The sequence below is a fragment of the Panthera uncia genome, assembly GCF_023721935.1.
Source record: "Panthera uncia isolate 11264 chromosome B2 unlocalized genomic scaffold, Puncia_PCG_1.0 HiC_scaffold_24, whole genome shotgun sequence".
NCBI lineage: Eukaryota > Metazoa > Chordata > Mammalia > Carnivora > Felidae > Panthera > Panthera uncia.
The window spans coordinates 44,188,454-44,207,806 of record NW_026057580.1 but is presented as its reverse complement, the minus strand read 5'-3'; the positions used below and the strand labels follow the sequence as shown (position 1 = coordinate 44,207,806).

Sequence of the window (19,353 nt, the reverse complement as noted above, 5' to 3'; positions counted from 1 at the left end):
CTAGAGATGTGAGAAGTCTTGATTGACCTGTCCTGCTTCTAGAGCTAATAGAACTGTCAGCTCTCCTGTCACTCAGCCATCACCAGACCTCAAATATAATAAAAGCCTTGAAGGTAATATGGGAAGTGGAACATCCCAAGGGCACAACCTTCTCAAAAATGAGGCTGTGTGTTGAACTAAATACTTTACCTCAAATGTCTGAATTCATGGCAAAGGGGAGTGAATGTGATACAGCCTTGTATTTTTTTATCAGTATAATTTTCTTTTCCATTTCAGCATGTTCATATCACTTCAATCTGTGAACATCCCAAGGGTAGCAATGTAAAGTCGAACCTGGCAAGGTCAGAAAAGGTCACTCAGAGAAGGCGATGATTTGTGTGTGTGTGTTGGAGGATATATTTGAATAACAACAGTTACTTGTAAGGGATGCTTTGCTTGTCTAAAGGAAAACTAAAACCCAGGTTTCAGTCAATAACTATTAAACTTTGTTCAATTTATTGAATCAGCCAACATATGTTGAGCTCCTTATCTTGATTGGCATTGTTCTCTCTGCTGGGGTTGGACACAGAAGACTTACTCTGACAGAGGCTGTTGATGCTCATAAAATACCCATGTTCTCCTTCACATTTCCCAGATCCTCTTGCTGTTATTTTTAGACAATGTGACTAAGTTCTGACCAATGAGATCTGAGCAGAGATGAACCACTTCCAGACCTGACCCCTGAAAACATACCACATGACTCTCCAGGTCTCTCTCCCCTTGCCATGTGACTTTAGAAAAGAATGCCCTGGAGAGCGACCCTACCCAGTTAGATTTTGGATAAATGAAAATAAACTTTTGTTTTATGAACCTGTTGGGATTTCAAGGTTTGTTTCTCATCACAATATAGATTATCCCAGTGGTTTATTAAGCGTGGTATACAGACTGGCAGCATCAGCAGACCTAGGAACTTATTAGAAATGCACATCCTTGGGCTTACCTGATATTTTCTAAATTAGAAACTCTGAGGATGGGACATAGGTGTCTATTTTAATAAACCTTCCAGGTGATTCTGATGCACACTGAAGTTTGAGAAGCATGACTCTAAACTATCTTGTCAGTACAGACATAATCCTTGATCTCAAGTTTCTCATAGTCTAGAGACCCTAGATCTCTAAGTCTAACAGACAGATGCCCTTATATCCTACACTCTTGTCAGTTTTCCCAAGACCCTCTTGCTTTAACTGAAATCAGGCTCTTCCTTGAGGTCAGGGCATCCCTTGTAGCTATTCAAAGTGGGGCTATTCTTTTACTACTCACCTTCCATACCATGTGGTTGGAGATGGAATTGGTATTCACTTTGCTTCTTCCAACTTAGTATTCTCTTACTCTCTTTCAAAGTCTTTTCCTTTGAAACCCATAATATTCAGCTATATCACTTCATCTTTCTCTTGGCTCATGTAATCTGGTAGTCCCTCTGCCTCTTTCATTTGTTGATAATTTTGGCATCTGGATCAAAGTCTTCACCCCTACCAAGAATATGGATCACTTTTATGCACATTTATACTTGCTGAAGTTTCTCCCAAGTAAAATAAATTCATGAATCTCAGATATCCACATAAGTTTCTATTCCATTTCTTCTCTCCCCGTTCAGAACTCAATTTCTTGAAGAATTGTCTACAATCATTATTTCATTCTTAACTCCTTTCAAAATGATTACAGTCTAATTTATTCCCTCAACAGTCCACCAAAATACCTTTTGTGAAGGTAAAAAATACCGTCTGTGTTGCTGAAGTCAATGGATAATCCACATATTATAATAAAATTGTAAAAAACAAAGACAAAGAATTTTCAAAGTAGCAAGAGAGAAGTGACTCATTACATACAGGGGATCCACAATAACATTAACAGCTCATTGCTCATCAAAAGCCATAGAGGACAGGGGTGCCTGTGTGGCTCAGTAGGTTGAGTGTCCGACTTTGGCTGAGGTCATGATCTCACAGTTCCTGAGTTTGAGCCCTGTGTTGGGCTCTGTGCTGACAGCTCAGAGCCTGGAGTATGCTTTGGATTCTGTGTCTCCCTCTCTCTCTCTGCCCCTCCCCTGCTCACACTCTGTCTCTCTTTCAAAAAATAAAGAAACAGGGGCGCCTGGGTGGCTCAGTTGGTTAAGCGTCCGACTTCAGCTCAGGTCATGATCTCGCGGTCCGTGGGTTCGAGCCCCGCGTCAGGCTCTGTGCTGACAGCTCAGCCTGGAGCCTGTTTCAGATTCTGTGTCTCCTTCTTTCTCTGACCCTCCCCTGTTCATGCTCTCTCTCTCTCTCTGTCTCAAAAATAAATAAATGTTAAAAAAAATTCAACAAATAAAGAAACATTAAAAAAATTAAAAAAAAAAAAAAAAAAAAGAAACCATAGAGGGCTGAAGGTAATGGATGACATATTATAAGTACTAAAAGAAAAAAATTGTCAACCAAAAATTCTATACTGGCAAAATTATCCTTCAGCAATGAAGGAAAATTAAGATATTCTGAGATAAATATAAGCTAAAGAATTTGATTACTAATAGATTTGCTCTATAAGGTAGAGCTAAAGGAAGTTAATTAAGTTTTTCTTTTATGGTTCATGCTTTTTGTGTCCTATGTAAGAAATCTTCACTTACTGAAAGCTCATAAAATTTTACTACCATGTTTTCTTTTGGAAGATTTTTAGTTGTAGCTTTAATATTTAGGACTATAATCCATTTCAATTTAACTTTCGTATATACCATGAAGTAAAGTTTGAGATTCATCTTTTTTCCATTTTGATATTGAATTGTTTCAGCACTGTTTGTTGAGATGACTATATTTTCTCTGCTGAATTACCTTTGCACCTACAGAGAAAAAAATCAATTGACTGTATACATATGGGTCTATTTCTGGTCTCTATAATCAGTTCCTTACATCAATATCACACTATCTTAATAACTAGCTTTAGAGTAAGTCTTGAAATCCATTATTGTAAGTCCTCTAACATTTTCTTCTTTTTCAAAAATTGTTTAACTGTTCTAGATCCTTTGCCTTTCCATATAAATTTAAGAATTGACGTGTCAGTTTCTACTATAATAAAAAAACTGGTTGTATTATTATTATTATTATTATTATTATTTTTTGGAATGGCATTGAATCTAGAGATCAGTTTGGGCAAAATTGATACTAACATTGGGTCTTTCAATCCACAAAAACAGTATCTCTTTTTCTCAGAAATGTTTTGTAGTTTTTAGTGTATGGGTCTTGACCATATTTTGTTAAATTTATCTCTAAGCATTTCATGATTTTTATGCTATTTAATTGTCTTTAAAATTATACTATCAACCATTCATTGTAAGTTATAGAAATATGATTTTTTAAAAAATATATTGACTTTGTAACCTGTGAACTTGCTGAACTTACTGGTTAGCTTTAGTAACTTTTAGGTAGATTCCTTAGGATTTTCTACATGGATAAACATGTCATCTGTGAATAAAGACAACTGAATTTCTTCCTTTCCAATCTACATGTGCCTTTTTCTTTTTTATTATTTTTTTTTCAACTCGCAGCACTGGCTAGGACTTCTGGTACCATTAGTATGACTAGTAGGCTGTATTTGGGTTCTTCTCTTTATACTACACCCTGAAAACCCTTCAGCCAGTAAGCTGGCGTGATTATAGGGCCCCCTTCATTTGTCTGGATCATAGTTCTACACTGCTTGATGTCCATTGGATGAAAATAGTCATTTCCCATATTTTATCTGGATTTCTAGGTGCTTATGGCAGGATGGAAATTCTTATAACAGTTAATATTTCAAAGTCAGTGTGAATGGTCCATCTAAGAGACATTTCAAGCAAATACTTCTATATACTCCAAGATTTATACTTGTATTATACTAGATCACTAAAAAATTATGTACCATAGAAATTCCTTCATAGGATAGTAATTTAACATTATATTCTCAACATTTTTTGAGTACTGATCTTAGTAATGGTCACACAAAGAATATTTGTACGTCTTTTATAAAGCTGTGCATGGAAGAAATTGTGTTCAATGCCCCATCTCTAACCATGGACACAATGACATATCCTTAGAACTTAGTGCTAGGAAACTTGATAACTCTCACATTACTGCTCTGTTGTCTGTATGACTGCTGCAAATTATTTAACTTCACTGATTTGCAGTTATGGGGATATGCTCAGTGTCTGGAACACATCATATCATAAGTGGTAGTGGCATTTCTAAAATTGTTGTAGAATTCCAGTAATTCTAATTATATCTAAATTTAAATCTCTGTTTAAATAGATTGTTCAATACAAATCACAAAATACCATGTTACAAGTCTTCTGTCATCAGTGTTTTTTGGAGGCCCATTTGTGATAAAAAAAAATGTAATTCCTGAAGTATTCTGGGTGGATCTTGGGGATATGTAATTCCTTCCAGTTTTCAAAATGCTACTCAGGACAAGCAAGAACATTCTTAAGGGTTCTTTATTGTAAATCCTCCTTGGTCAGTTAATTGATGGAGTTGGAGATTTTTTTTTTTAATTCAGCACTTCTCCTAGGTTTCAGTTTGATCCTATGTCAATGATGATGAAGAAACCATTACAATTTAGGTGTTAACCATAAAAATGCAATAAGGATGCTTAATATGAAGGATTTTTTTAAAAATGTTTATTTTTAAGAGAGAGAGAGAGCACACACATACATGAACAAATGAAGGAGGAGCAGAGAGAAAAGGAGAGAGAATCCCAAGCAGACTCCAGTGCTGTCAGTGCAGAGCCCTACATAGGGCTTGAAGCTATGAACCATGAGATCATGACTTGAGTTGAAATCAAGAGCTGGATGCTTAACTGACTGAGCCACGCAGGCACCCCATATGAAGGATTTAATTAGATCAGTTACTCTCAAGGTTATTATAAAGGGGGTATTCAATTCCTGTTGTTCAAATTGTTTCAAGCTTGAGAAAATGTCACTTCCCGGATCTTCAGGTCTATTATTTATCTAATGTCTAACCCAAGTTAATCTTTTGAATGATGGTTGTTTGGAAAAGCTAGCTGAAATATATTGTTCTAAGGGACTATTGACATATGGGATACCAAATGAAGCCTATGCATTTGTTCTTTAAAGAAATTTCTTCCCTTTTATCCTTTAAGATAAAAACTTAAGGAAGAATTAGAATAGAACTAATATATATATATAATGGAATATTACTCAGCTGTCAAAAAGAATGAAATCTTGGCATTTGCAGTGATGTGGTTGGAGCTACAGTATATTATGCTAAGCAAAATAAGTCAGTCATAGAAAGACAAATAACATATGATTCACTCGTATGTGGAATTTAAGAAACAATACAGATGAACATATGGGACAGGGAAAAAGAGAGAGAGAGAAACAAACCATGGAAGACTCTTAAAGACAGAGAACAAATGGAGGATTGATGTAGAAAGGTGGGTGGGGGTGGTCTAGAAGGGTGATGTGTATTAAGGAGTGTACTTGTGATTATTGTGCGTAAGTGATGAATCACTGAGTTCTACTCTCGAAACAATATTATACTGTCTGTTACCATATTACACTGATTAGAATTTAAATAAAAATTTGAAAAGGAAAAAGAAAGAAGCAATAGGCTGGCACAGTTAAAGCATGATGATTTTGGTCACTCTGATGATGTGCACCTACCTAACAGATTTTCCATGGCCAAACTAAATCCATCTGGACACCTGCCTGTGTGAGCAAGATGCTGTACTGATTTTCATGACATGAACTGGGTCCTTCATTGACTTAATAAAATAACTGGTTTTCTGGCACTATATACATTGTTATTCTTTTAGTTATAAAAGAAGCAACTCAAAATCATGTTAAGATCCATGGAAACAAAACTTGCCAAACATGCTATAACAATAATGGCATATCTTCATTTATTTACTTCTGAAACTATAAACTGGAAAGAGCTATGTAAGTAAGGATGATAATAATGTTCTTGTATGAGCTCCTTAGCTACCCAAACCAAATAACAGGAAATAAAATCATTTTTTACTCACAATCATCTGCCCAATTATGCCACACTGTGCAAAACGAAACACAGGACATTCATGGGACAAGAAAGCCTAGTGGGTCTGCTTAATAAAAATACAAAGTAAAAACTATGAAGGTCCACATAGAATATTTTGAGAAAGCCATCCTTTTGAGGATTCCCATAGAGTCTGCTGGGAGAAGAGTTTCAATGATCAGAGGTTCTAAGGATCACTTTGGTGACTGCTAACTCTTGATATTAACAGAAATGTCTCATCATTGCTAAATGGTGTGTGTGTTTTTTTTTTTCACAGATCAGTGAAATTCCATTACATTCTACAAGTATTTATTGGGCCCCTATCACGTTGATATCTAGTATTATGTCAGGGACTGAGTAGCTAGAATTTGGCATTTTGAGGCACATTATCAGTGTGCATTTATCTGACATCATAGAATGACAAAATAGTTGAGAGCAAAAGCTCATGAATAATTTTTTTCACTAATCATGTACATATTACATGTACTTTAAGAATTGAGAGGTATAAGAATACCAGGTGATGTAGAATGTTGGACAATGTTTCATGTATAACATGAGATTTGAACTGTACTTTGGAGAACAGATAGAATTTAGAGTGAAAGGAAAAGAATGGAAAAAATATCTCTGTACCATCTATCTATCTATCTATCATCTATCATCTATCTTTCATCTATATTTTGGTGGAGAGCAGCTTGAATTGAGTCACTGTAATTAGATAGAGTAAATCTGAATTTCCAAGACATGAGAATAATTACTTGATGTAATGAAATAATCAGGAGAAAAAGTTTTGAAAGTTCCAATAAAGATTACATCAGTAATAATGTTTTTGCTGTAGCATATAATATTCTTCTTCTTTCCCACCACATATAACTCATTTATCCCCCAAATCCAGTTCAAATTCATTTATGTTTTAAGTCTCCACTTCACCTTGTGCTGTGTAGACACAAACCTAAATTGGCACATCCACTTAATATAAGCTCTGATCCAGGCCCTGTAAACAATGGTCAAAGATGATGCCAGAATGGTGCAAAGTTGACTGCCTTTAGCTACTTCTTAAGTATTATTATTTATGTTCTTAGAAAAAAATTATCTGTGTGAGTTATATCAACTGGATACCTGACTCCAAGGAAATATGAAGGTCTTATCTAGGTGCTTATACCTTATACACAGTGGTTTTACACATACAGGATACTGAATACATATTTTCTGAATAAATGAATAGATTAATAAATACATTTAGGCTCTTTACAGGCTTTAATCCTTTCAGAGTGATTGGCATGTGCTGCTGTTGTGATTCTGGAGTTTTTATGGTGAGGGGATTTTTAATTTGCTCAATAAATGAGACAGATAATTCTTTGGATACTTCTTGAACAACTTGAATTCTCTCAGCTATAATCAGAAGTAGTTTTTTTTTTTAAAGTAGATTTTAGGGGCACCTGGGTGACTTAGTTGGTTAAGCACCTGACTTCAGCTCAAGTCATGATCTCATGGTTTGTGAGTTCAAGCCCCGTGTTGAGCTCTTTGCTGACAGCTTGGAGCTTGGAAGCTGCTTCAGATTCTGTGTCTCCCTCTCTCTCTGCTCCTCTCCTGCTCACTATCTCTGTCTCTCTCTCTCTCAACAATAAATAAAAATTAAAAAATTAAAAAGTTAAGAAAGTGGATTTTATTAAAATTATATGTGAAATAATAAAATTATAGAGAAGTAATATTTTACTAGCCAAAAATTAAATCTACATCTGTTATTTATTAAACTATCTCAACCCACCTCTCAGTGTGATGGGGATCACTTTCTATGTCCCTGAATTCTCTCCTGCCCAATTCTTTTTTTTTTAAGTTTATTTATTTATTTTGAGAATGAGAGAGAGCACATGTGCATGATCAGGGGAGTGGCAGAGAGAGAGGGAGAGAGAGAGAGAATCCAAAGCAGGCTCCATGCTGTCAGCACATGGGACTTGATCTCCTATATTGAGATCATGACCTGAGCTGAAGCTAAGAATCTGACGCTTAAATGAGCCACCCAGATGCCCCTCTTCTGCCCAATTCTTATGAAACTTAAGTTCATAATGTGGCTTTTCTAACTGAGTGAGATTTTATCTCACTCTGAATCAAATTTTCAACCCACTTTTAATAATTGTTCATGCTGCACTTTTTTCTTTGATCAGATTTTTAAAAATACATTTGTCATGTATGTGTTTTGTAAGCCTCAAACCCTCTTTTAAAAATAATAAAGCATAAAGAAACATACATTTTCAAAACACATACTCTGCTTCAGTAATTGTGTTAGGTATTACAGATAGAAGTCAAAACTTGATTAGTAAATTATAGGAAAGAACACTGAAGCCTAATGAAAATTGGTAAAATTTTTCTACCCCTAAATATATGTCAATTTGAAGGATAATATAACTCTTTCATAGGTCTAGAAGTAGGAAAGGACTAAAGAGGCATTTAACACAACTTTTTATAAATGTGTTCCACAAAACACTATTGCAGAAGACAGTTTTAGTTTCAAGAATTAAATAAATACTTCCTGTGGTCAAGTAATGACAGTACAAAATCAATGGTGGGTACAATTGCTGGTGCCTTAGCACAAATCAGGAGAGTGGCTCCAAAGTGTACTAGTCATCATTGTATTCTTCACTGCCACACACTTTCAGTAAAAACAAATAAAAAAACCCCTGATACCTCATTGTAATTTTGATTTGCATTTCCCTAATGATGAACGATGTTGAGCATTTTTTCATGTGTCTGTTGGCCATCTGGATGCCTTTTTTGGAAAAATGTCTGTTCAGGTCTTCTGCCCATTATCTAATAGGAGTTGTTGTTTTTTTTGTATTGAGTTAGAAGTTATTTATCTATTTTGGATAGTAACCCTTTTTTGGATATATCATTTGCAAATATCTTACCACATTCAGTAGGTTGTCTTTTTTTATTATTATTAATGGTTTCTTTTGTTGCAAAGAAGGTTTTTAGTTTGACGTAGTCCCAAGAGTTTATTTTTGCTTTTGTTTCCCTTGTTAAAGGAGACATATCTAGAAAAATGTTGCTATGGCTGATGTCAAGGAAATGACTGCCTGTAATTTCTAGGATTTTTATGGTTTCAGGTCTCATGTTTAGGTCCTTAATCCATTTTGAGTCTGTTTTTGTGTATGGTGTTAGAAAGTGGTCCAGTTTCACTCTTTTACATGTAGCTGTCCCATTTTCCCAAAACCATTTGTTAAAAAAACTGTCTTTTCCCCATTGTATATTTTTGCCTTCTTTGTCATAGATCAATTGACTATATAATCATGGGTTTATTTCTGGGATCTCTAGTCTATCCTATTGATCTATGTGTCTATTTTTGTGCAAATACCCTACCGTTTTGATTACCACAGCTTTGTAGTATATCTTGAAATCTGTGATTGTGATATATCCTGCTTTGTTCTTTTCAGGATTGCTTTGGTTATTCAGGGTCTTTTGTGGTTCCATACAAATTTTAGGATTATTTTTTCTAATTGTCTGAAAAATACTGTTAGTATAGTATAGTATAGGATTGCATTGAATCTGTAGGTTGCTTTATAAGCAACGTTTGTTGCTTATATTGTTATAAGGACGTTTTAACAATATTAACTCTTCTATTACATGAGCATGGGATATCTTTCCAGTTGGTTTCTGTCATCTTCAAATTCTTTCATCAGTGTTTTATCATTTTTGTAGTACAGGTCTTTCACCTTTTTGGCTCAGTTTATTCCTAGATATTTTATTCTTTTTGGTACAATTGTAAATGATGTGGTTTTTTTAAATTTCTCTTTCTGCTACTTCATTATTAGAGTATCGAAATGCTACTGGTTTCTGGGTATTAATTTGTATCCTGCCATTTTACTGAATTCATCATTACTTCTAGTAGTTTTTGGTAGAGTCTTTAGGATTTTCTGTATATAGTATCATATTATCTGCATATAGTGACAGTTTAACTTCTTTACCAATATGGATGCCTCTTATTTCCTTTTCTTGTCTGATTACTGTGGCTAGGACTTTCAGTACTATGTATTATGCTAAGTGAAATAAGTCAGACTGAGAACGACAAATACCATATGATTCTACTCATAAGTGGAATCTAAAAAAAATGAATAGGGGCGCCTGGGTGGCTCAGTCGGTTGGGCGTCTGACTTTGGCTCAGGTCATGACCTCGCGATTCATGGGTTCGAGCCCCGCATCAGGCTCTGTGCTGACAGCCTGGAGCCTGTTTCAGATTCTGTGTCTCCCTCTCTCTCTGCCCCTCCCCTGCTCATGCTCTGTCTCTCTCTGTCTCAAAAATAAATAAAAACATTAAAAAAATTAAAAAAAAAAGAATAAATAAACTGAAAGCAGAATTAGGCCTATAAATACAGAGAACAAACTGATGGTTCCCAGAGGGGAGGGAGTTGAAGATTGGACAAAATGGGGGGGGGGGAGGGGGAGATGGAGATATAGACTTTCTATGAAATGAATAAGTCATGGGAATAAAAAGCACCATATAGGGAATACAGTCAATGATATTGTAATAGTGATGTAATGGGACACATGGTACCTATACTGTGGTGAGCATACCATGATGTCTAAACTTGTCAAATCACTAAGTTGTATGGCTGAAACTAATGTAACATTATGTGTCAACTATACTCAGATAAAAAATTAAACAAACAAACCCCTAAAAGCAGACAAACAAAAGCTAGTTTTACTTAGTAATGTCCTCAATGGAGCAGTAAAAATTATTAAAGTTATTAAGTCTTGGCTATTGAGCACATTATTTTTAGTAATCTAGGTAGATAAATGGCAATTGTGCACAAAACATTTCTACTGCATGTGAAGTAGGATGGTTATCTTGAAGAAAAGTATTTCTAGATTTGTTTGAGTTGTAGGTAAACAAGCCATGTTTTTCTTGGAATACCAGGAAAAGTTTCCTTTTCACTTGAAAGAATGACTGACAATTTGTATTGAGACATGAATATTTAGCTGGCATCTTTTTTTTTTCAAGAGAATATTAAATCATCTATTGATTACACATGATAATGGATGATACACAAGCTTTAATCCCATCTATAATTTTATCTGATACCATAATTCAATTTAGATATATTGCATAGGATTTGCCAACAATCATATTAATAACCAAATAAATTTGAGGACTTTGCTTGGGTGACCCTTTTAATGGTGACCTCCAGGTCACAACACATTAACTGTCAGTTCAACCACACCAATGTTTATGGAGACAATGGCTTCTGTGCCCAAGCAGGTTGCACATAAATTTCAAATGGAACCTGGCATCACCCTGAAGGATCTAACTTCACACTGTTGGGGTAGTTTACTAAGATGGCTTCAGAGGAGACCAACTTTACACAGCACATTTAAAAAAAGACACATTTATTCAGTGTCATGATCAGACTATTACATTTAGCAATCAACAGCATGGGTGCAAAAAAAAAATCTAAATTAAAACCCTTTGTTGGAGTGCTTTACACTTTCCTCAGAACAAAAACTAAAATAACCTGTTATACAATTAGTCACAAATACAGTCCTCGAGTTTTTTGCCCATACACATGAGTATTGTCTAAAACATGTCTTCTTTGTAGCAGCTAGGCCCTGCCACCACTGTGCTTGGCTGAGTTCACAGATCTGTTGTAACCTGTAGCTTCCCTGTCACTTCTCTGGCTCTTCTTTCCTACTAATCTTTGTTTCCTGGCAGTAATTAAAATCTTCTGCCACTGCCATAGCTACTGCTGCTGCTGGAACTGCCATAGCCACCTTGGTTTCGTGGTTTGGCAAAATATTGACCTCCACCACCATAGGGGCCAGAGCTTCTGCCTCCAAAATTTCCTCCTTTTCATGGGTCCAAAATTTGAAGACTGACTGTTGTAATTGCCAAAATCATTATAGCTTCCACCACCTCCAGAATTGCCTCCATCATTACCAAATCCTTTATAACCATCCCCACTGCCACTATACCCATCACCACCTTGACTGCCACCAAGGCCACCTCATCCACTGAAGTTTCCTTCATGGCCAAAGTTGTCATTCCCACCAAAACCACCTCCGGGACCATCACTGAAGTTCCAAGGACCACTTTGACCTCTTTGGCTGGAAGAGGCACTAGCCATCTCTTGCTTAGATAAAGCTTCCCTTACTTCACAGTTGTGGCCATTCACAGTATGGTATTTTTGAATGACAATCTTGTCTGCAGAGTCATGGTCATCAAATGTTACAAAGGCAAAACCTCTCTTTTTGCCATTGCCTTGGTCTGTCATGATTTCAATCACTTCAATTTTCCCATACTGTTCAAAATAATCTCTTAGATGATGTTCTTCAGTGTCTTCTTTAATGCCACTGACAAAAATCTTTTTCACAGTTAAGTGGGCACCAGGTCTTTGAGAATCTTCTCTCGAGACAGCCCTCTTTGGTTCTACGACTCTTCCATCCACCTTGTGTGGCCTTGCATTCATGGCTGCATCCACCTCTTCCTCAGTGACATAGGTGACAAACCCAAAGCCTCTGGAGCGCTTGGTGTTTGGATCTCTCATTACCACACAGTCCGTAAGCATTCCCCATTGCTCTAAATGGCTCCTCAGACTCTCATTGGTTGTTTCAAAGCTCAAACCTCCAATGAAAAGCTTCCGCAGCTGTTCAGGCTCTTTGGGAGACTCTGACTTAGACATGACCACGGTGGGAGGGAGACTTTCATGATGCTTACTCAGTGGTGTCCATGGGCAGAAAGTAGCTGACATCTTTTTAAAAAGTGTATGATTTATTTCTGTCACTACAAGGAAAACAACTGACAGCATTTGTTTTTAATGATAAAGTTTGAGTTTTCAAGAGAAAATTGAATTTTGAATCAGCTACTATGCTTGATTGCTTTCCAGTATGTGAAAACCTTGCTGATCAAATTGGCGATGATATTAATGGATATATTTTTTTTTAATTTTTTTTTTGACGTTTATTTATTTTTGAGACAGAGAGAGACAGAGCATGAAGGGGGGAGGGGCAGAGAGAGAAGGAGACACAGAATCGGAAGCAGGCTCCAGGCTCTGAGCCATCAGCCCAGAGCCTGACGCGGGGCTTGAACTCACGGACCACGAGATCGTGACCTGAGCTGAAGTCGGACGCTCAACCGACTGCACCACCCAGGGGCCCCAATGGATGTATTTTTTGATATGGTATAATGAAATATGTCAACATTTGGAAGATCTCCATAATGCAGTGAATCAACATGCTCCAAATGTCATAAGATCATGCATGGGTAAAAGATCCATTGAAAGAGCAAGCTAGACAAGTAGATTTTAATGTAACACAGAATAAAAGTTTATTGATATGTCTTCTGATTCCATATTGTAATTAACCTTTCAGAAATGACCACTTGTTGAGTGTTGGTGTAGTATCAAAGAAGGATATCCACAATTATCTGAACATTAAAATTCCCTTTCCTTTACAGATTATAGATCTTGAGATGCTATATTTTCTTTATATCAAAATAAATTGAATGCTGAAGCAGATATGGGAATCTCTCTGTCTTCGAGGAAGACAGACTCAAAGAGATTTTTTAAAATGTAAAAAAAAAAATGATATTCTTTTTTACACATATTTTTTATTTTGGAAAATTTACTTACTTTTCCTAAAAATACATTATTTATAGTGAAATGTAATACATATACTATTATTATTATTTTAAAATGAGTTAAACGTATAAAAATTTTCTCAGTTTTAGTTTCTAAATGAGTAAATATCAATAGGATGGACACAAACAAAAGCAATTTGTATACTCAATAATTTTTAAGGATGAAAGGAGTCCTGGAACAAAAAAGTTTGGGAACCATGGTCTAGGAAAAAGAAAAAACCCTGAGGTCACATTTAAGTCTTTTCATTTATGCATCTTCTATTTACTAATATGGAAATGAAAACCAGCACTCATATTTCTATGATGTGAACAAATAGAAGTAAAAAACTTTAATAGTGTTGTAACTGTGAAAAATATGTCTTTTCTGGTTATTTCTAGGTACAAATATTTATGGGAGATGGAAATCCTGAAATATTGTACTTGTTTTATTTTACCAAAAATACTTTGTGTTTGTGTATCAAAGAAGAATTCTCCATAAAGTTTAATGATATTACTATTAAAATAATGTTGCCATACAGATAAAATCTGAGACTCTTAAGAAATATCAGCATAAATAGAAATTCAATAGTAAGGAATACATTTATTATAATTTCCCAAGGGCTTTTTTTTCATAGAATTATGACACCTGACAAATGGCTGCAGGGAAAATATGCCGAATGAGTTCCCCTGTTTACAGCTTGTCACAGACTGGGGCAATACAGAAAAAAGATGAATGCATCCTTCCCACTCCAGATTGTCTCTACTCATAAAGGGAAACTGTTCTCTCCCCATCTCAACAATGATTGGTTTGGATCACTACAATAGATCAATGATATTCTGGTTACCTGATGAGTTTATGGAAACAGAACAAGGAAGATGGAGTCCCACTCAAGGATTTCCCTGCAAGGTGACCCCACAGTAGCCAAAGCTGAAGAAGCACTCTTTATGTTTTGTATAGGTGCCATGTTTTTTGTATCCAAATTGCCCTTTTTGTTTTTCTGATTCAATTAATGCCACCCTTAAACATTGCTACATACGACAGACTTGTTGGTCCAAGAGTGAGGCACAGACCAGCATCTCCATCATCCCTTGAAGCATTTTAGAAATATATACTCCTGGGCTCCACCTTGGACCTCCTGAATCAGAATCTGCATTTTAACAAGATCCCCAGGGGATGTATATATTTATTTATGTTGGAAAAGCACTATTGTGCATCGGATGATTTCAACCTGGCTTCACTTTGCAATCACCTGGGAGTTTCTAAAAATCCTGATGCTTGGACTACACTGCAGAGCAATGAAATCAGAATCTCTGAAGATAGGACACTGCTTAAGAAGAATAAACATTCTTTAAGCTCTGTCAGTGTCACCCTTTTCTACTGCATTTATATTCATAGATGTACCTCAGGATTTATTATGGAAGTCGGTGGGGAAAATACTCCATAAGCAATTTTTTTAAAAAACACCTTTATTGAAGTATAATTGATATTTAAAAACCATACATGTTTAATAATTACAATTTGGAGTTTGGACATACTACGTACACCCATGAAACCATTACACAGTCAAGGTAATAGGCATATCCATCACCTCCAAAAATTCCCTTGTGTCCCCCCTTTTTTTGTGGTAGGAACACTTTTTTGTGTCTGTCTGTGTGACAAAAACATGGGATTGACCTTGACACCTTTTTAGGTATACAATATAATATTGTTAACTATTGGCATTGTTTTACGGGAGATTTCTAGAACTTATTGATCTTGCATAACTGAAACTTTATGCCATTAAACGACACTCCTCATATCCCCCAACTCCCAGCCTCTGGCAACCAATCTATTCTCTGCTATTATTTTAGCTATTTTAGATATCTCATATAAGTGGAATCATGCAGTATTTGTCCTTCTGTGATTGGCTTATTTCACTTAGCATAATGTTGTCAACAATCCAGAAATAGCAATATTAAAACCACTGAATCAATAAGTGGTACTTAGTAAGAGTTTATTGTAGATATAAGAACAGTTCTTGAACTGGAAGCCTTTAAATTCAAAGACGATGTGAAGCTCAGGGGCATGACATTACATGACAGTTTATAAAGTGAAAATGAAGAAGTTGTTTAACCTTTACAATGATTTGTTATTGCATTGAGGGTTTCTAGAAGGCAGGGAATGGGTTACAAGTGATTATCTTACACAATTTTTAGGAAAATGACTTGTTTCTTTTATTAGAGGCATTTGTAAGAATCAACCCATGGTAAATTTCAGCTTGTTTTGCAGAATAAGCTAAATTAAATTTCATTTATATAGCTTAAATGTTTTTTTCTGCTCAGGGAATTTTCAAGTCCCCTCTCCATTTTGTATTTAATTTTAACAGTGTCCTCTGGTTTCAGTCATGTTGTCGCATATGGCAGGATTTCCTTCTTCTTAAAGGTTGAATAATATCTCATTGTATTTAGGCACATTTTTTCTTAATCCACTCATCTATTAATGGATATTTGAGTTGTTTCCTTATCTTGGGTATTGTGAATAATGCTGAAATAAACACGTGAGTGCAGATATCTCTTTGAGATCCTGATTTCAAATCTGTTGGGTTATACCCAAAAGTGTATTGCTGGATGATATAATAGTTCTATTATTAAATTTTGGAGGAACCTCCATACTATTTTCCATAGAAGCTGCACCATTTTACATTCCCACCAATAATACACAAGGGTTCTAATTTCTCCATATCATTACCAATAATTATCATCTCCTGTCTCTTTGACCCTAACAGGTATGAGGGATAGTTCATTGTGGTTTTGATTTACGTTACCTAATGATTAGTATGCTGGGCATCTTTTAACTTATCTGTTGGCCATTTGTATGCCTTCTTTGGAGAAATGTCTGTTCAGACCTACTACCCATTTTAAAAGCAGGTTATTTGTGATTTTGGTATTGAGTTGTGCCTACAACTCAATGTATATTATATACATATATATATATATATATATATATAACTCAATATATGTTATATATTTTGATATTAACACCTTATCAGATATATGATTTGCAAATTTTTTCCCCATTCTGTGGATTGATTTTTTCACTCTGCTGTTTCCTTTTCTGTGCAGAAGATTTTCAGTTTGATGTAGTGCCACTTTTTGTCTTTGTTGTCTGTGATTTTTTTGTCTATTTTTGTCTTTGTTGCCTGTGAATTTGGTGTCATAACCAAAATGTCATTGCAAAGACCAATGTCAAGAAGTTTTTCTCCTGCGTGTTCTTCTAGAAGTTTTACGGTTTCAGGTGTTATGTTTGTCTTTAATCCTTTTTGAGTTCGTCTTTATGTATGTATGGTGTAAGTTAAGAATCTCATTTCATTCTTTTGCATGTGTGTATCTAGTTTTCGCAACACCAAGGAAGGGAGACTATCCTTTCTCCATTGTGTATTCTTGGTAGTCTTATCAGAAATCAATAGACCATTTATGCATGGGTTTATTTCTGAATTTTCTATTCTGTTCCTCTGGTCTATATGTCTGCCTTTATACTATACTGTTTTAAGTACTGTAGGTTTATAATATATTTTAAAATCAGGATATCTAATGCCTGTGTGATGCCCTTGTTTTATTTCTCTTTCTCAAGATGACTTTGGCTATTTTATATGACTTTTATGGTTTGGAATAAATTTCCTATTTTTTTTTCCTTGAGAAGCACCTTTGGTCAGCAGGAGAAAGACAAATACCATATGATTTCACTCATGTGGCATTTAAGAAAAAAAATGAGCAAAGGCAAAGAGAGAGAGAGAGAAAGGCAAACCAAGAAAGAGACTCTTAACTATAGAGAACCAACTGATGGTTACCAGAATGGATATGGGTAAGGGGATGGGTTAAATAGGTGATAGGGAATAAGAAGTGCCCTTGTGATGAGCCCAGGTGTTGTTTGTAAGTGTTGAATCACTATATTGTACAACTGAAACTAATATTACACTGTAGGTTAACTAACTGGAACTTAAATAAAAACTTAAAAAATATCTTTGGGATTTTGATGCAGATAGCATTGAAAATGTAGATTTCCTTGGGTAATATGGAAATTTTACAATATTAAGTCTTATATGAACACAGATATATTTTCATATATTTGTGTCTTCTTTAATTTCTTTCATCAGTGTTTTGTTGGTTTTAGTGTACAAGTCTTTCATAATCTTGGTTAAGTTCATTTCTAAGTATTTTAGTCTTTTTGATGTGATTGTAAATGGGATTGCTTTACAATTTCCTTTTCAGGTAGTTTGTTGTTAGTATATAGAAACACAACTGATTTTTGTATGTTGATTTGTAACCTGCAACTTTACTGAATTTGTCTCTTAGTTCTAAGAATTTGTGTGTGTGTGTGTTGGAAACTTTCAGGTCTTCTGGATATAAGATCATATCATCTACAAACAAAGATAATTTTACTTTTTCCTTTCCATTTTGGATAACTTTTACCTGTTTTTCTTAAATAATTTCTCTGGCTAGGACTTCCAATACTATAATTGGAAAGAGAGGGCATCCTTATATTGTTCCTGATCTTAGATGAATAGTTTTCAGATTTTTACTGGTAAGTACAATGTTGGCTGTGAGCTTGGTCATATATGGTCTTTATTATGTTGAAGTACATTCCCTCTGTACTTAATTTGTTGAGTTTTGATCATGAATAGATACTGAATTTAGTTGGATGCTCTTTCTGTACCTTTTGAGATAATAATATACTTTTTATCCTTCATTTTGTTACTGTGGTATATCACATTTATTTCTCTGCATATTTGAACTATCCTTGCACCCCAAGCATAAATCTCACTTGGTTGTTGTGAATGGCCCATTTAATATGTTGTTGAATTTGTTTTACTAGCATTTTATTGGGGATTTTTGCATATATGTTCATCAGGGATATTGCACTGTAATTTTCTTTGCCTGTGACATCCTGGTATGGCTTTGGTATCTGGATAATGCTGGCCTTGTAAAGAGAGTTTAGAATATTCCTTATTCTTTAATATTTTGGAAGGGTTTGAAAATGGTTGGTGTTAATTATTCTTTAAATGTTTGGTAGATTTACCTGTGTAGCTATGTCGTCTTGGGCTTTTCTTGTTGGAAATATTTGATTATTGATTCCATCTCTTTACTAGTGATTGCCTGTTCAGATTTTCTATTTCTTCATGATTCAGTCTTGGTAAGTCAGATGTTTCTAGAAATTTATCCCCTTCTTCTAGATCACCCATTTTGTTGGCATGTAATTATTCTTACCAGTTTTTTTTTGATCCTTTGTATGTCTCTGGCATTAGTAATAATGACTCCTTATTCGTTTCTGATTTTATTTATTTGAGTCTTTTTTTTTTCTTTAGTTTAGCTAAAGGTTTGTTAATCTTGTTCACCTTTTGAGGATACCAGCTCTTAATTTTACTGATTTTTTTCTATTATTTTTCTAGTCTCTATTTAATGTCTACTCTAATCTCTATTATTTACTTCCTCCTGCTAACTTTGGGATTAGTTTGTTTTCCTTTTTCTAACTCCTTGAGGTATAAAGTTAGGTTGTTTATTTGAAATTTTTCTCTTTTTTAAGTATAAACATTTATTGCTATAAACTTTCCTTTTGGTACTGCTTTTGCTGTATCCTATAAATTTTGATATGCTGGGTTTTCATTTTTTTCCCCTCCCATCAGTGACATTTTTTTTTAAAAGGATAGACATTCAACAAAGATGGTAGCACAATTCTATACATGT

The 19,353-nt window shown here is 35.0% G+C and overlaps 1 protein-coding gene and 1 pseudogene across 2 annotated transcripts in view; one reads left to right on the top strand and one right to left on the bottom strand.

Moving 5' to 3' along the window:
- Window positions 1–19,353, top strand: part of UBE3D (ubiquitin protein ligase E3D) — a 239,155-nt gene that overhangs the window by 201,616 nt on the left and 18,186 nt on the right. The window lies entirely within an intron of this gene.
- On the bottom strand, window positions 10,997–12,713 carry LOC125938660 (heterogeneous nuclear ribonucleoprotein A1-like; annotated as a pseudogene).